Source organism: Micropterus dolomieu, linkage group LG02 (assembly GCF_021292245.1).
Source record: "Micropterus dolomieu isolate WLL.071019.BEF.003 ecotype Adirondacks linkage group LG02, ASM2129224v1, whole genome shotgun sequence".
Lineage (NCBI taxonomy): Eukaryota > Metazoa > Chordata > Actinopteri > Centrarchiformes > Centrarchidae > Micropterus > Micropterus dolomieu.
Window position 1 is genome coordinate 29,705,590 of NC_060151.1, and position 15,679 is coordinate 29,721,268.

General features: G+C 39.4%; 1 pseudogene; it reads right to left on the bottom strand.

Moving 5' to 3' along the window:
• Window positions 1-15,679, bottom strand: part of LOC123967421 — a 51,590-nt pseudogene that overhangs the window by 6,791 nt on the left and 29,120 nt on the right.

Genomic DNA, 15,679 nt, shown 5'->3' on the forward strand with positions numbered 1-15,679 from the left:
GAGGTGAGATCTTGCATGGAGCCCCGGTCCGAGGGAGACTGACAGTCATGTTTAGCTTCTTCCATTTTCTAATGATTGCTCCAACAGTGGACCTTTTTTCACCAAGCTGCTTGGCAATTTCCCCGTAGCCCTTTCCAGCCTTGAGGAGGTGTACAATTTTGGACAGCTCTTTGGTCTTGGCCATGTTAGTAGTTGGATTCTTACTGATTGTATGGGCTGGACAGGTGTCTTTATGCAGCTAACGACCTCAAACAGGTGCATCTAATTTAGGATAATAAATGGAGTGGAGGTGGACATTTTGAAGGCAGACTAACAGGTCTTTGAGAGTCAGAATTCTAGCTGATAGACAGGTGTTCAAATACTTATTTGCAGCTGTATCATACAAATAAATAGTTAAAAAATCATACATTGTGATTTCTGGATTATTTTTTTTTAGATTATGTCTCTCACAGTGGACATGCACCTACGATGACAATTTCAGACCCCTCCATGATTTCTAAGTGGGAGAACTTGCAAAATAGCAGGGTGTTCAAATACTTATTTTCCTCACTGTACATAATAATTATTGGGAAAAACAAACAAACAAACAAAAAACAAATGCTCAAAACAACTGAGTTACTAGGTAGCTTACACGCTCACCCCAGACCGAAGACACATCATAGCTCAGACATGTTATAGCTAGCTCAAGAAGTATATCTCATCTACGTCATCTCACAATTGGAACTCATAAGAGATTGAATGCGAAAAAGTATCACATAAACAGGTCGAATCCACAGGAGGTAAATCAATTAGACAATTACATGAAGCAAAATGCAATTACAAGTAATACTGTTTAGTCCAGCATCAGTAATATGCACACACATTGTTAAGATATTGAAATATAGATAACCTAAATCTGCGAAAAGATGAGATGGATCTCAAAGAGGGAGATTGTTCCAGTCGCAAGTAGCTTTATAATGAAAAGCTTTACGTCCAGCAGCTGAAAAGATTCCTGGTACAGTAAAGTGGATACATAGAACTACAAGGAACCAAGAGTTCTTTCAGATATGAAGGACAATCGAAGTAGGCACATTTGAAAATAAATAGGAACCAATGGAAGTCTCTTCTTGAATTAAGCTGAAGCCAATTTAGTGATGCATACAACAATGATGAGTTTTAAAAGGACCTTGTGAACAATTAACCTTGAAAAGCAACTCACTGCCGTCTATTGTGAAGATAACAATTAAACCATAACAGAGCACTTTGATTCAAACCTATTGTATAAAGCTTGTCAAGGAGAATGTAATGATCCACCATATTAAAGCTTTGGAAAGGTCGATAAAAATAGCACCAGTTAGCTGTCCCTTATCGAAGGCGGAGAAAACGTCATTGGTGAACTTCAATAAAGCTGTGGTGGTACTGGTCTCTAATCCTTTCCGAATTAGACACCAGGATCAAGTCAAGCAAAGATGAGGACCGGCTATCCACTCTAGTGGGTTCCTTAATAAGCTCTCTGAGATTAACACTACTAAATAGGTTTTTATCACCAGCAGAGGAACAATCAAGCCAATTGCAGTTGAAATCGCCAAGAATAATTTATTCTTTATACCTACCTGATGAATTAATTGTAGACAAAATTCACTTTTTGGAATCCGAAGGGGATGACGGAGGCGTATAAATATTGCCAATAATTAAATGTTTATTTACATGAACTATTTATAAAAAGACTTTCAAAGTTAACTGGATCTACTTCAGGAGTAATACATTCAGAGATAAGATTTGCATCAACATATGTGACCACCCCACCTCCTCATCGGCTCTGTACAGTACATAATCATTGTTTAGCCAGGTTTCTGTGATAGTAATAATGTGAGGTTTGTTCTGAGTAACCCAGACTCACCCGCCAGCAATTTAGCGTTATTTGCCAACAATGAAGCACAGGAAGTTTCCAAAACTGAAATACGCTCGTCTTGTAGGTTGACATTGGTCTCAAGTGCTGAGATTTTCTGAGCATGATCAGACAAAGTCTCTTGCATGTAGTCAAGTTTAGTTTCGAGCGAAGAAAAAGAAGCTTTAAAATCCACAGCGATTGATTTCCTGAGATCATCCAGGAGGCTAGAAAGAGTCGCCACATTAAGCTCACTGGTAACTTCATCAGTAGCAGCCAATCCTGCATATTGATCCTTCTGATTTAGTCGAGTTCCTCTAGCAGCCATAATCAAATTAATAGCATTCACAAAAGTCGTGGGAGTGAAACTCAAGGAGCTGCAGCTACGCCACCACACTCGCCGCCATCATTGTCTCATTTCATAATTAGTCTAGATGTTTAATGTCTTTTACTTGCAGTCTTATGTCTGGTATTCTGGAGTTAATAGCAAATACGAACAATAATGAAACATTTACGTCCCAACAACATGTTTGACAGACGGACACAAAGCAAAAACAACTTTCACTTACCATCTAGTTGTGAGTGAGACTCTGAAAACACAAAACAAACAAAGAAAACACTTTTAAAACAACAACTTTGTATTTATATTTACTGATATGTCTCATGCTATATTGATATGTGATATTTACATGGGATGAAATTTATGATCATTTGTAACATAAAATTATTCAGACACAAAGATTTTTGAAGTTTTTTGTCCTTGCTCAGCTAACAGATCAATAAATCTTTTTCCTGTGACAGAAAAGGAGTTTGCAGACTCCAAAGTGACTTCAAATGTTTTGTTTTGTCTGATCATCACTCCAAAATCTAAACATGTACAGTTTTCTATAATGGAAGGCAAAGAAAGCCAGCAAAATCTTCACAGCTTGGATGCTGGATGCATTGAATGTTGGTATTTGTGCTAAGAAAATTCATCATAAAAATAGTTGCAGATACATTTTCTGTTAATCAGCTGATGAATTAATCAGCCCATCATTTCAGCTCTAATTCTTACGCTACACTTCCCAGCAGTGTTTTAAAGGTGTAGCCTTTGTTATGAAGATGTGATCATACAGGATATAAGAGATTCTGGAAACCGGACAATTTATTGTGTTTTCCTTCAAATTTCCTTAAAAGTGTTAATTAGTTCCTTGGGTGTTAATTTGTTTCTTTTTATGCGGCATTATGTTGTTTACAAAAATGTAAATTTAAGTTAATCAGGGAAACAAATTGCTGTTAGAGCCACCCCCAAGGAGACATGCCCTTTTCTGTCATCGTGCCTGGTGATAGATGTGATGTGGGAATGTCAGCAGACCACTGAGACCTGTGCTGACAGGTATCTCAGGCCTGACAGGAACACCAACATCACTGACTGACAGAGTTTACATTTTTTAAATGTCCTCATACCTGAACAACGAAATAGATTGGTTGTCAGTAACTCCTAAAATGACATACTACAAGGGTTTTCAAAGTGTGAGGTGGGCCTCCCTATAGGGGGCTCCGAACAGTTTACTGAGGAGGCTCAGTGAATGGAGGTGAAACAATATTGCATTACTTATTGCATTAATTATCAAAAGGAGATCACATAGAATAGCCCACGTTTGTGAGAGTTCAGAGATACAGTAGTTTTTGGGAACTGTTTTTCCCCATCAGAGTCAGAAACTAAATAGAACAGACCTGTTTTAAAACTATTTGGTGTAGTCAGAAGTTATATCAAACAGCAACATTAGGCTATTTTGGCTCAAATGTTTAGTGTCTATGGGATCAACTAATATTAATAATAATACATTTTATTTATAGTAATATAGGGCTGACCCCCAGTAGTCGAAGATTCGATGCTTCGATGGGCGGAGCCTGATTCGACTGTCAATCTCACAGTCGAAGCGTCGCAGTGAAACAAGGATCAGGCCATTTTGGCGATATGGGGGTGCTCAAAATCTGATTTTACATAGAACTACCAGTTTTCACCCAATAAGTTAATATACAGCCTATTACAATATACATTTCAACGTTTAATGCTGTAAATAAACATGTAAAAAGAATAAAACTTTCAATAAATATTGAAGTGCGTAAATAAATCCAAAATTGTATTATGGGTTATGGGGGGCCATGCTGTATATTTTTGTTGAAAAGGACATTATATAAGTCAAGTGACGTCAAACACATGGTCAACATTGTGAAATTGTTGGTTTAGGAAAAGATCATGGTTTGGGTACATTACGTAAGTCACGTAAATCATGTGACTTAACTCACATAAGTCAGTAATGCTGTTTAACTGACGACTTGTTTGCTCAGTGTTTTACTGGGTGAAAGTCATGTGTTTGTTTGACACATCCTTCCACCTCTTTATGGCTAATTTAAACTTCTTCAATGCCATTATGAGCTTTTAAACTTGTGCAGTGGTGTCTGCGTGGCTCTGTAATTACGCTGCCAAAAAGTTTCTTAGAGGTGGGGTTTTTGATTTCCTTTGTGTTCACTTTATTGTAAAAAAACCCCGGCTACTTCCCCTCTGAAAACCAGTTCATTGGTTAATTACATGTTCTTGAGTATTATTAACTGACTTTGATCATTTTAGTGTGTGTTTATATTTAATTTATAAAAGAACTGCGCAGTATGTCTTGATGATTTAATTTGTATGTGCAAGATTTATCTTGATTCAGTGTGACAACGTCCAAGAGTAATTACATTTTGTATATGTTATCACTAAAGTTTGGTAAAAAGTTAAATTTTAATGAAGGATTTGCATGTTGATCCTTTCCGGCTACTCTTAATTAATTAAAAGATTCTACTACCTCCTCATACAGTCGTCATTATATCTCTAACACAATTGTGATGTGCACAGAGAGGAGGGTTCTTACCTTGTGTCAGGAGAGTCAGCAGAGTCGCCACACAGATCACTTTGTAGAAAGCCATCGCTGCAAGTCCATATGATCAGATCTGCACCACCATAAATAACCTTCTTCTCCCCTCCCTGACTCTCTCTCCTCCAACACAAACACACCTGTCCAATGACACGCCCAGCACCTCAACAATTTCCTTTTTCTACTTTCTACACTTAGTACTGCTCTTAAGTAAAAAAAATTGGGGTACTATACTTATTTCAATTTCATGCAAACTTATACATACATATATTTGGAGTGGAAACTCCAAATGTACCTGGAACCTTTTACATTTATTTAACACCTGTAGTAACTAGTAATTTTTTTAAATTAAGATTTTACATGATTGCCCCCTTATTCACGCTTTTTGTCTTGTGACCTTCCAAAAGTCTGAATGTAGTTGTGTGTCCTCATGTTTCAGATGCCTCTGAGTTGTTATCAGTTCCATCAGACATTTCCTCTCTAAACCTGTAAACTATTTTCATTTCAATAATTGTTTGAGGCCTAAAGAGGTCATCCACTTAATTTCATAAGTCAAAGATGAGAGAAAAATCCAAAAACTGGAAACAAATTTGTTTTTTCTTCTTTCCTTTCCCATTAATCATCTCACAACCCCTCAGATTTATGTGGAGACTCTGAAAAACTAGCTAATTAAACTGGGTAACTGATTATAAAGTAGTTAAAGCAGGAAAAAACAACGAGCTGTGTATAAAGAAGTTAAAGCTAGCTAACTTTATTAGTAAAGCATGTCAGATAGACTCAGATATCAGTCACAGGAGACTACTTTAACTACTGATACTGTACATTTAGCTGACCATTATTAGCATTTTGAATAAAGGACACTTACGGAGTATTAGTACTTCAATAGCCTGAATAATCTACACACTTCTTCCACAACTGTTTAAACCACAACAGGAGTTCAAACTATAAAGTTAATGTTTCACTGCTTGTGTTTACTGATTTAAACATTGGTTAATCTTGGCATGTCTTTCCAGTTTGTTGAAATAAAGAGCCATGAGCAGTTCTTGAAGTGGGGCGGTATGCTCCGGTACCTGTGGCTCTACCAGCAGCAGCAGAGGGAGGAGGGGAGGGACTGGGTTGTTCATTATTTCTAAACTTTACTCAGTATGCTGATGTCAGGAATAGGATTTATTTTACTGACATTTTAGATTTGTTTCCAGTGAGATATTAGTAACTTTGCTGTTGTAAATCCTGTTGCTGCTCTAGAAACAGCATTTAGTTAATAAATAAGTTAATAAAGTATAAGGATTAGCAATACAAGATTGTCAATAAAATCTTAATGATCCCAACTCGTGAGAAAATTTCTGGCTCATCTCTGTATCCTGGTTTTAAAATCCAGCCCAATTGAATTTGTAATTGAGTAGCCCTGGTCTACTGTAATATTAATATATCTTCCTTGCGCCAAAATGTACATTAAACTGAATGCAGCATTGTAGACAATATTTTGTCCTTGTAGTCTATGTTTCTATTGCATGAATAGGCTTAAATATTGCTGGAAATTGTTCTCAGTCCCCCTCCTTATAGGGTAAATTATTATCATAACAATTTAATAATGCATTGCATTTAAACAGCACAACACAAAAAAAGCAATAACAGTAGCCTACTGGTCCTACCAGGCTGGACATGCAGTCTGCCAAAATATGTATCCCTGTCCATAATGCACAGATGATGGCCTACTATCAAATATTTAATTTTGTGCACTTCACATCATGACTAATAACAGGGGTGAATATGGAGAAGTTTCTGTTTTCCTGGCAAATATTATAGTGGGATACAAACAGTTTACAATAAGTCTTTTGCCCCAGATTTAATGTTCCCCTCTGACAAAACAACTGGCCCCAGTCTGGCCCCCTCAATAAAATTGGACTAGAACCACTACTGTCCGGTATGCAGAACCAGCACCTCAACATTTTACTCTTCGGCGTACCGGGACATTTTCTTGCATACTCCCAAGCTGCCGGTCTCCTCTGCCCTCTCCATACGTGATGCTCACCTGCTCCAGTTCTCACCTGCCTTCTAATATCTGTCGGCGGAGAGCGACGAGGGAGAAGAGAAGCTTGGTTGCCTTTCAAGCAGCCGTGTGCTGAATGCAGCTCGTCAGTGTCAGTTTTGGTGAACCGATCAATCACAGCCTGGTTGGGGCGGGACATTAAAAAATGTTGACAGATAGGTGTCCTTTACACTGGGGACACTGGGGATGGGTCAGAATCAGAATGTCTCCATCACTGTTTGAAAGCTTTTCTTAAAAATGTTCTGAAAAACAGCAACAAGAAATGTTACTATAAAAATTACAAATCAAACAATGCACAATTAAAAAAAACATGCACTACAACTTAAATATAGAAGAAACAAATGTGCATTTGTGCATTGTCCAAAAGCTGAGTACTGCATTGTATTACATTATATGTTTTATATTTTGAATTGTCATCTGCCACCTTAATTTTGTTTCCTTTTAAATAAATAAAGACATTTCCTCCATAAATTGGTGCAGAAAATGTGTTAAGAATGCAGGAAATTAAGGGTTTAATGCTCAAAGTAGTTAATGTTATAATACTTACAAGTTTCATCTTGAGGTTGAAGATAGTGCGGGGGGAGGGGGGGGGTATTTTTTCCACTTCAAACACTGGCTTTGAGCTTAAAAAAGTCCAAGTCTCAGACTACCCCTCTAGAAAACCGGAAAAACACTGGCAGGCTTCCACAGACGACATTCCTGAATCTCACCTGGCAACATTCTACATCTCTGCACAGTCTGGTTGAATTTGAAACCCGTCCAACCTCCTGTCACCTCACAGTTTTGACATACCGGTATGCATTTTTGCTCCATCACAACTCTCCTCTCTACTGTCTTAGAGATCACTATTTATTTGTAAAATATAAAAGAATAATACGGAATATGTGCAGTATGGCAGTTTGTGCAGTGTTATGCAAAATATTTTCATCATAATTTTTGTCTATGAAGATTCTCAGTCATCCAGGTCATAGTTATCCAACGAAGGTTAAAATCAAGGGCAACTGGACTTGGTTGAAGATACCAGAACTGAAGAAGTCCTTTGGATGAGGGACGAAACGTCTTCCAGTATCTTCAACCAAGTCCAGTTGCCCTTGATTTTAACCTTCGTTGGATGATCATAATTTTTGTACAACCTTTTACAGTATGTATTGTAAGGGGGTTGGGGAGTCCTGAAAGCATGAAAGATTGCAGCCAATCCCCTTCTTAGCAGAGTGAATGATACGCTGCAGTCTGCTGAGGATGGACTCAATGATAGCGGTGTAGAAGTGAACCATCATTGTCTTTGGCAGATTGAACTTCTTCAGATGCCGCAGGAAGTACATCCTCTGCTGGTCCTTAGTGCTGAGGGAGCTGATGTTTACGTCCCATTTGAGGTCCTGGGAGATGATGGTCCCCAGGAAGCTAAAGGAGTCCACAGTGTGGATTGTGAAGTCAGGTTGAAGCCACTGTTTTAAGAGCATTGTGCTTTCCGCTAGTTCTGGCTGCACCAGGTTACCAGAATCTTCCATCTGTTGGCGGACTCAGCCCCATCAGAGATGAGTCCAATAAGGGTGGTGTCATCTGCAAACTTCAGGAGCTTATCTGGAGCTTAACGGTCTGGTGGCTGGGGGTACAGTTGTTGGTGTACAGGGAGTAGAGCGAAGGGGAAATAATGCAACCTCATTATGCATCCCATCATTAATCAACCCTTTTACATTCATATATTATTATAAATGTTATATCATGGGTTGTAGTATTGACGCATTAAGATGTAAGCAGCGTTTTAATGTTGTAGATGGACAAGATAACAGCTTCTAAACTGTTGGGAAGAACCCTGCACACGTAAGTTTCAAATAATGACACAGCTTTTATTACTTCTACAGGATTCACTATGAAGTTACAATGGAAATATGCACCACAGATCTGTTCTTGTGAGCAGTGACGCAGAGCAGCTGAACGAGTCCTGCTGCCAAGACACTGAGGCGTCCTGCTGCCTGCTCAGTAATGAATAAGTCCAACATCCCCAGGCTATCTGGCAACAAATGAACTTGATTATAACAAGATGAACAAACTGTCAACACAATAAAGGCCAAATGACACAGATTTTATTACAATCTCTGTATATACATCACTTTCACAAAAAGAACCAAATTACTTAAGTAATAAATATTACAAGTTAAAAATACTCCAAGTAAAAGGACAGAACTATTCTCAGTTAAATGTCCTTAAATTTCAGAACTCAAAGTAATCAGGCCCACAGTGACTGATGTACTGATTGATTAAGCTGTACTTCAAGGGATGCTCAGGGACTCGGAAATGTTACCATTACATGACCCGTACTTTTTAATCTCCTTCTCACACAGTTGCTGGCTTTGTTAAAGTAGTTAAGGACAAAGGGTATAATTGGATCGTAATAAGCTGCTGCACAATTGACCTATTGTTCTGTTTTTCTGGTGAGGCAGGACTGGTTTAATGTGATAGTTATGGGGATTTTTAGGGGGGATTCCGATTGTGTTTGTTCCATGACTTCTCACAAACTGGATCTGCCTGTTAGAAACTATAAACATTCAGACATGTTCATAATGAAAGTATTACGAGTCATCTGTGACGTTACCCCGCCACGACAGGGGTTGGGATCATCCCATTTGTGGTACTCACCGCAAGGGTGTAACATTGATTTGTACCTCTCCCTTCCGATCTATAGCTATGATGACAACCATTGAGGATGAAAAGTGTCCCGCGTTCCACACCATCCGGGTACTCATCGTCCTTTCTGCTCATTATGTAGAATCACTTCTATATTATGAAATAGGCTACATTATATTATTGGGTTATTATTAATAATGTATTAAGATGTAAGCAGTTTTTTATTGTTGTAAATGGATGATGTGAAGCTAATTTAAACTGCTTTATATTGTGCTGGGTAGAACTGTGGATACGGAAGATTCAAATATTGACACAGCTTTTATTTCTTCTACAGCATTCATCATAAAGTAACTAAAAGTAACCATGCCCAATGTGACTGATGCCATACTTTTCATTTCTCCCGGTTCCGAGGGACACAACCGCGACACACCTGTTCCCCTGACTGTTGAATTCTCATAATGACAGTGGAGGTAGCGGCCTGTGGAGTGGGGGTCGGAGCGGTTTTATAACATGGCCAATGTGTATTCCTAGTTATTTTAGGTAATTTCCCACCTTATTTTAGTGTTTAGTTTTTATTTAGTTTCACTTTGTCTTCACTTCTCTTTTCCCCACTTGTTTTGTCCCATCAAATTCATTATTTAGTTTTGGTCCCCAAATTTTGCTGCCACATAGAATAATTGGTTTTAGTACAAATTTTTTGCCAGATATTGACTGGAATATAGATTTTAATGTTTATTTTAATTGCATAGAAAGACACTCAGATCTTTCAGAGCCATGTAAGTGTATTTTTTTTGTTGTAATTGAGTGGTGTCTAAATTTAAATTGTATCTGTTAATGTTATAGCGACTAGGTGACTGGACTCAAAAGCAGACTCAGAGCTCATTCTATTCCAGGAATATACATTTTATTGAAATGGTGTTGGAGCAGAGCAGAGGGCAGGCCAGGGAGTGAAGACCAACGAGGGAATTTCCAGGCAGTTGGATGTGGCAGTCGGCCGAATCTCCAGGCAGGCAGCGATCCACTGTGGCAAGCTGACGATCTGGCGAAGAGTGAGATATAGAGCGAGCTGATATACTGCAGAGTCTTGATGAGTGGAATGCGGATCAGGTGTGCAGGTGGAGGTGGTGAGCCAGGGCCGGAGTGGAAAGCCACACCCAGATAGGCACAGACAACAAAGAGACGGACAGGGAGACTAACAGGTGACACTGGGACGGAGAGGAACATAGACACAAGGGGTAGGGAGGAGAACAGCAGACTCATTAAAGTTAACCTGGTTTCTGGATTGTTTCTGAAAGAACATTATCTTGGTCTTTGATGTTATTCCTGTCAGGGCCATGTCTGACAAAATCTCTGCAGGAGATTAAGGTGCTGCTACAACCCTTCTTTAGTGGGTGAAAGCAACACTAAGTCATCTGCATACAGCAGAACTCTGATCTTTGTGTCATTTAGGGTGAGGCCAGGTGCCGTGGAAGGCTCTAATTGGTTTGCAAATTTATTGATATATAGACTGAAGAGAATTGGGCTGAGATTGCACCCCTGCCTCACTCCCTGGCCCTAGGGGAAGGAAACTGTTTAATATTTTCTAACCTATATAGCACATTTGCTTTTTGTATGCATGTCCTTTATCAAATCATATGTTTTTCCCTAATGATATTTTCAAGTAGTCTATAGAAAAGACCCTCATGTCAGATGGAATCAAAGGCTTTTTTGAAGTCAATGAAATATATTACTTGCCCACTTGCTTACTTGCATTGTCTCGATCTGAGAAGACACCTTTAACTGTCAGAAATCTCACATCATATCTGGGAATTCTGACAGGGAAAAACTTATTTAGTTCAAACCTGACTGGCAGCGCAAAAAAAACAGGTGCCAGCACTCCCCATTCACAAGTTGGCATGTTCAGATAATAGTATACTTCCAGTTGGAAAACAGCCTCATTTTGTAGGCTATTTTCATTCAGTCCTTGTGCAAAAAAAAATGTTCTACGTGGTGGTTAGTCTCTAACTTGTAAATTCTAAGTAAGTCAATAATCATATTCATTCATGCAGAACCACAAGTTCAACATTTAGAAAGTTTGCTGCTATTATTTTGTCCACCCCATTTATATCAATGGTGGAAGGCTACAAAAACACCTTTCTGTATGAAGCAATACAGTACAGTGCAATTAACAAAACAGTTGAATCAACGTCTCTAAAATTATTTCAACAAGAACATTATAACCATCATAAAGGAGGATTTACTTCTGGACAGTTGGATTAGACTGCATTAGTTTGAGTTAGGTGGATCTAATGAACTGGCTGTATGTAGACGCTACATTCATGCTTTGCAGGTTCAACTGTAAAAATGTAGGCTATGTACCAGGAAAAACACACATACAATACATTTTCCGTCTCTTTAATTTTGTAGATATTAACCAGAACAACTAATGACCAATAATGTGTGCTGCAGAAATACAACTGAGAGCAGTAGCACATATGTGCTTAAAGCATAAAAGGAACAAGTAGACCGAAAGGATTTTTACTTCATTTAAAAGCAGGTTATTATGACAAAAAGACAAAGGTGGAAGTTGTTCAGCACTTTCACATCTACAGGACAGTATTTCATGGCAAATCCATAAGACTTAAAGACATTTCTTTTCTTTCTCATCAAATTATTATCAATGTAAAGTGCATCTTAAGTAGTTTTGGAACAAATGCTGTGTGGTCATTTCAGATATTAAGAAATGTACATTATGGTACTGCAGCTCTGATAATATGAGGTAGGTGATGAACAAGATGATCATGTCACTGTTCCTCAGACCTCTAATATATGCTTCTTTGAGTTTTTTCAATCAATTTGTTAACCACTGTAGGAAATTCCATCATATTAGTTTAGTCCAATATTTAATGTGATCAATAAATACCCATTCCAGTTATCCATCCTTTCAGTTTTTAGGTAAATGACAAATGATCATTTAAATTATGTCCATAATTTCTGGATCCATATTTTTGTAACTATAACATAATGAGTGTCACTTGGGGATCCCATTTAACATTCGCTTATCAAAATAGTCTGTAGTTTGTAAGATTATTTAATAAATTTGATTTCACATATTGTGTAATTGTGTTGAAAACAGAGAATCATAATAAAACAGATGCAGATATCCTTATGGTCCATGTGGCTTCAAAAACCATGACATGCTGGAATGCTAGCTACAGTGCTGCTTCAACAATTCTTCATTTTACACACTTAATTTTAGGGAGACAGTAGCTGGTGTCCAGAATCTCACACGCAGAGAAGGTGAGGAAATGGAAGAAGAATGGGGGAGTGAGCAGGAGCGCTGCCACTGATGGTGAGAACATTGAAGGCAGCTGTACAGGTGGAGTTGTTGATGGTGATGTTGGTGGAGGCTGGAGATAGGAACGTCCCCACTGTCTGAGCCGGTCAGGTCTCAAAGCAGCTCAGTTTGGTGTAGACTAATAATGAGTCAACTCGTAGTCGACTGGTGGTGAGTTGGTGGGGTTATTGTGAAAGTGCCACCCTGCTCACACGTCATTGGATCATCAGAATCAAACTGAACAAACAAGCAAGACAGATATGCTCAAGTCAGACTTTTTGTGAAAATACAGACAATAATATTCTTTTTTCCCTTAGTTTTACCAAGGGGATCAAGGAAGTAAAGAGGCTGTATACACAAAAACAGCCACCTCACGAAAGACAGGGATATGCCAGAATGACCCCTCTCTACCAAATTAACTAAACAATGTTAATGCATGCTTTGAGGCCAAAAACACCTTCCAGACACAGAATCCCCTGCCATTGTCCAGAGACCAGGTATTCCAGCTGTTTGCAGCTGGACTGAAAACGGTCTTTGCCAGTGTCAACCAACGCAAAGCAGCATGACCGGACAACATTCCTTTACGTGTCTTAAAGGAATATGCAGAGCAACCGAAAGATGTTTTTGCAGGCATTTTTAACATCTCACTCAGCATGGCAACAGTACGCAGGTGACTTAAATGCGCTACCATCGTTCCAATCCCAAAGAAGCCAAACCCAGCTGGCCTTAACGACTTCCACCCTGTGGCTCTAACAGCCATCTTAATGAACTGCTTCAAGCAGCTGGTCATGCGGCATATCAAAAACTGTCTCCCTGCAAACCTAGATTGATTACAGAAACAATCGGTCCACAGAGGATGCAAATTCTTCGACAATCCACCGTTAGGCTGTGACACCTGGAGCAGAAGAACACCTAGGCCTGTAGGCCGAAATGTAGGGTTAAAATCAAAGTCTGGACGTGGCATGTACTTACATTAGCCTGTGGTTTTTAGTAGTGGCAGGCCAGGACAGGTGACATTGAGGTCACCGTCAGTCCCATTGGACGTGAAGGTGTAGTAGCCTGGCTGGTTGCTGGTGATCTGGCTGTTGATCCAGGACTGATACTGAGACACTCGGGTGTAGACCCCTGGGAAATTAGGCAGGGCACATCCTATTCCAAAACTCACAATTCCCTCCTGGATCCAGCGACCGCCCTGCTTGCTCATCAGAGGACCTCCTGAATCCCCCTTTATGGAGAGAAACATTTAGGAGAAGGACTCCTTGCAGAAGGTGAAATCTGACACAAACACCCAGGTAAAAATGATCACCTGACAGGAGTCCTTCCCTCCAGCACTTAACCCAGCGCAGATCATGTTGCTTGTGATTGTGCCCACTCTGTAGTTGCAGTTGCACTGTCTGTTCCCCACAATCGGCACCTGCACCTCCATTAGGTTTCCTGGGTAAGGAAGGGGCACTGAGGGGCACACAAATTCAGTTTACTAAACAACACAAGTGACATTGTTATATCTGTCTGCCAAACGCCGGTATCAGACTTCTCCTTCTCTGTGGCTGCCTGCAGCTATACTTCCCCTGTCCTTGCGGGAAAGGAGCACGTGTGTTACTTTGCAGCTATAACAACTCCATTGACTCATATTCATGATACCCTGTCGCTGCTGCAGCCGATGGAATAATACTATCTGTGGGCAACACCAAAATAATGTTTCATAACGATCAGAATTTAATGTTTTATTAGGCTATAATAAATAGTCTAATAATAATAATAATAGGCTGCGACCCTGTACACAGGATAAGTGGTTGACGGGATAAGAGGTTGCTGATGGATGTTTGGACCATAACTAATCAAAACTCCTGTTTAGACATGAGTCGGGACAACTGCTGGTAATTCAGGACTGTCTGGTCTCTCTTGGGGGAAAAGATGCTGGAAAACTACAAATTCCTCGGGGTGCAACTAAACATCCATCTGGACTGGACAGATAACACACAGGCCCTCTACAGAAAAGGACAGAGCAGACTGTTCTTCCTGAGGAGGCTCAGGTCCTTCAATGAGTGCACCATCCTGTGGTCAACCAACTGGGAAAGCTGGTGAAGAAGGCCAGCCTGGTGGTGGGGATGGAACTGCACAGTGACTGAGATGTCCTCTCTATACTGAGCTTTGACTGATCTAGGCCCCTAGTGTAGAAATGCACCGACAAAGATAATGAAGAAGAAGAATGCTAGCAACGTGGTTTTAAAAAATGCGTAATTTAAAATGTTTAAAAATCTGCTTTGCAAATGTTTTATGATGAATAATACACATTCAACACATTTGCTGGGACTGAAGGATACACACAATGTTATTTGGTGAGAAACTGTTAATGTTAATAAACTCTTGATGTAAATTAACTTTTCTTTGTTTAAAGAAAACTCCACATGTCACTTTTAATGACCTTTCCCCTGGCGCCATCATCAAAATAAACTGCTTACCACGAAAGCTCCAAGAAAAGATCAATTACCGTTACGTTGTTCTGTCAAACATGTTTGTATTGTGGGGTGTAATATAAAATATAAATTATTTACAAAACTGTTTGTTCGCTAATGTCCTAGGCAGATTGTGATAAAAGTATCCCTACACAGAGGTAGTTAATGGAAAGGTTTTGATGCTGCTTTTGATGGGTAAAGCAGTATTTTTGCTGAGAAAACACAGTTGTTGCCACCGTTGTAGTCACACTTGTGACGTCCCCGAGAAGTCCTTGTGTCTATCAGGTTGCTGAGTGTTCATGTGTGTTCTGTTGTAGGTGTCAGTAGGGGGGGTTGTTGTCATCGACATGTGTTGGAGCCACCTGGGGCCCGGTGTTCTTCCTATGTAAAGCAGATTCTACCTGTTGCACTTTAGGAGATAAAGAGGAGGGAAACGCAGTTCCCTTTAGTCCTCGTTCCTCATTA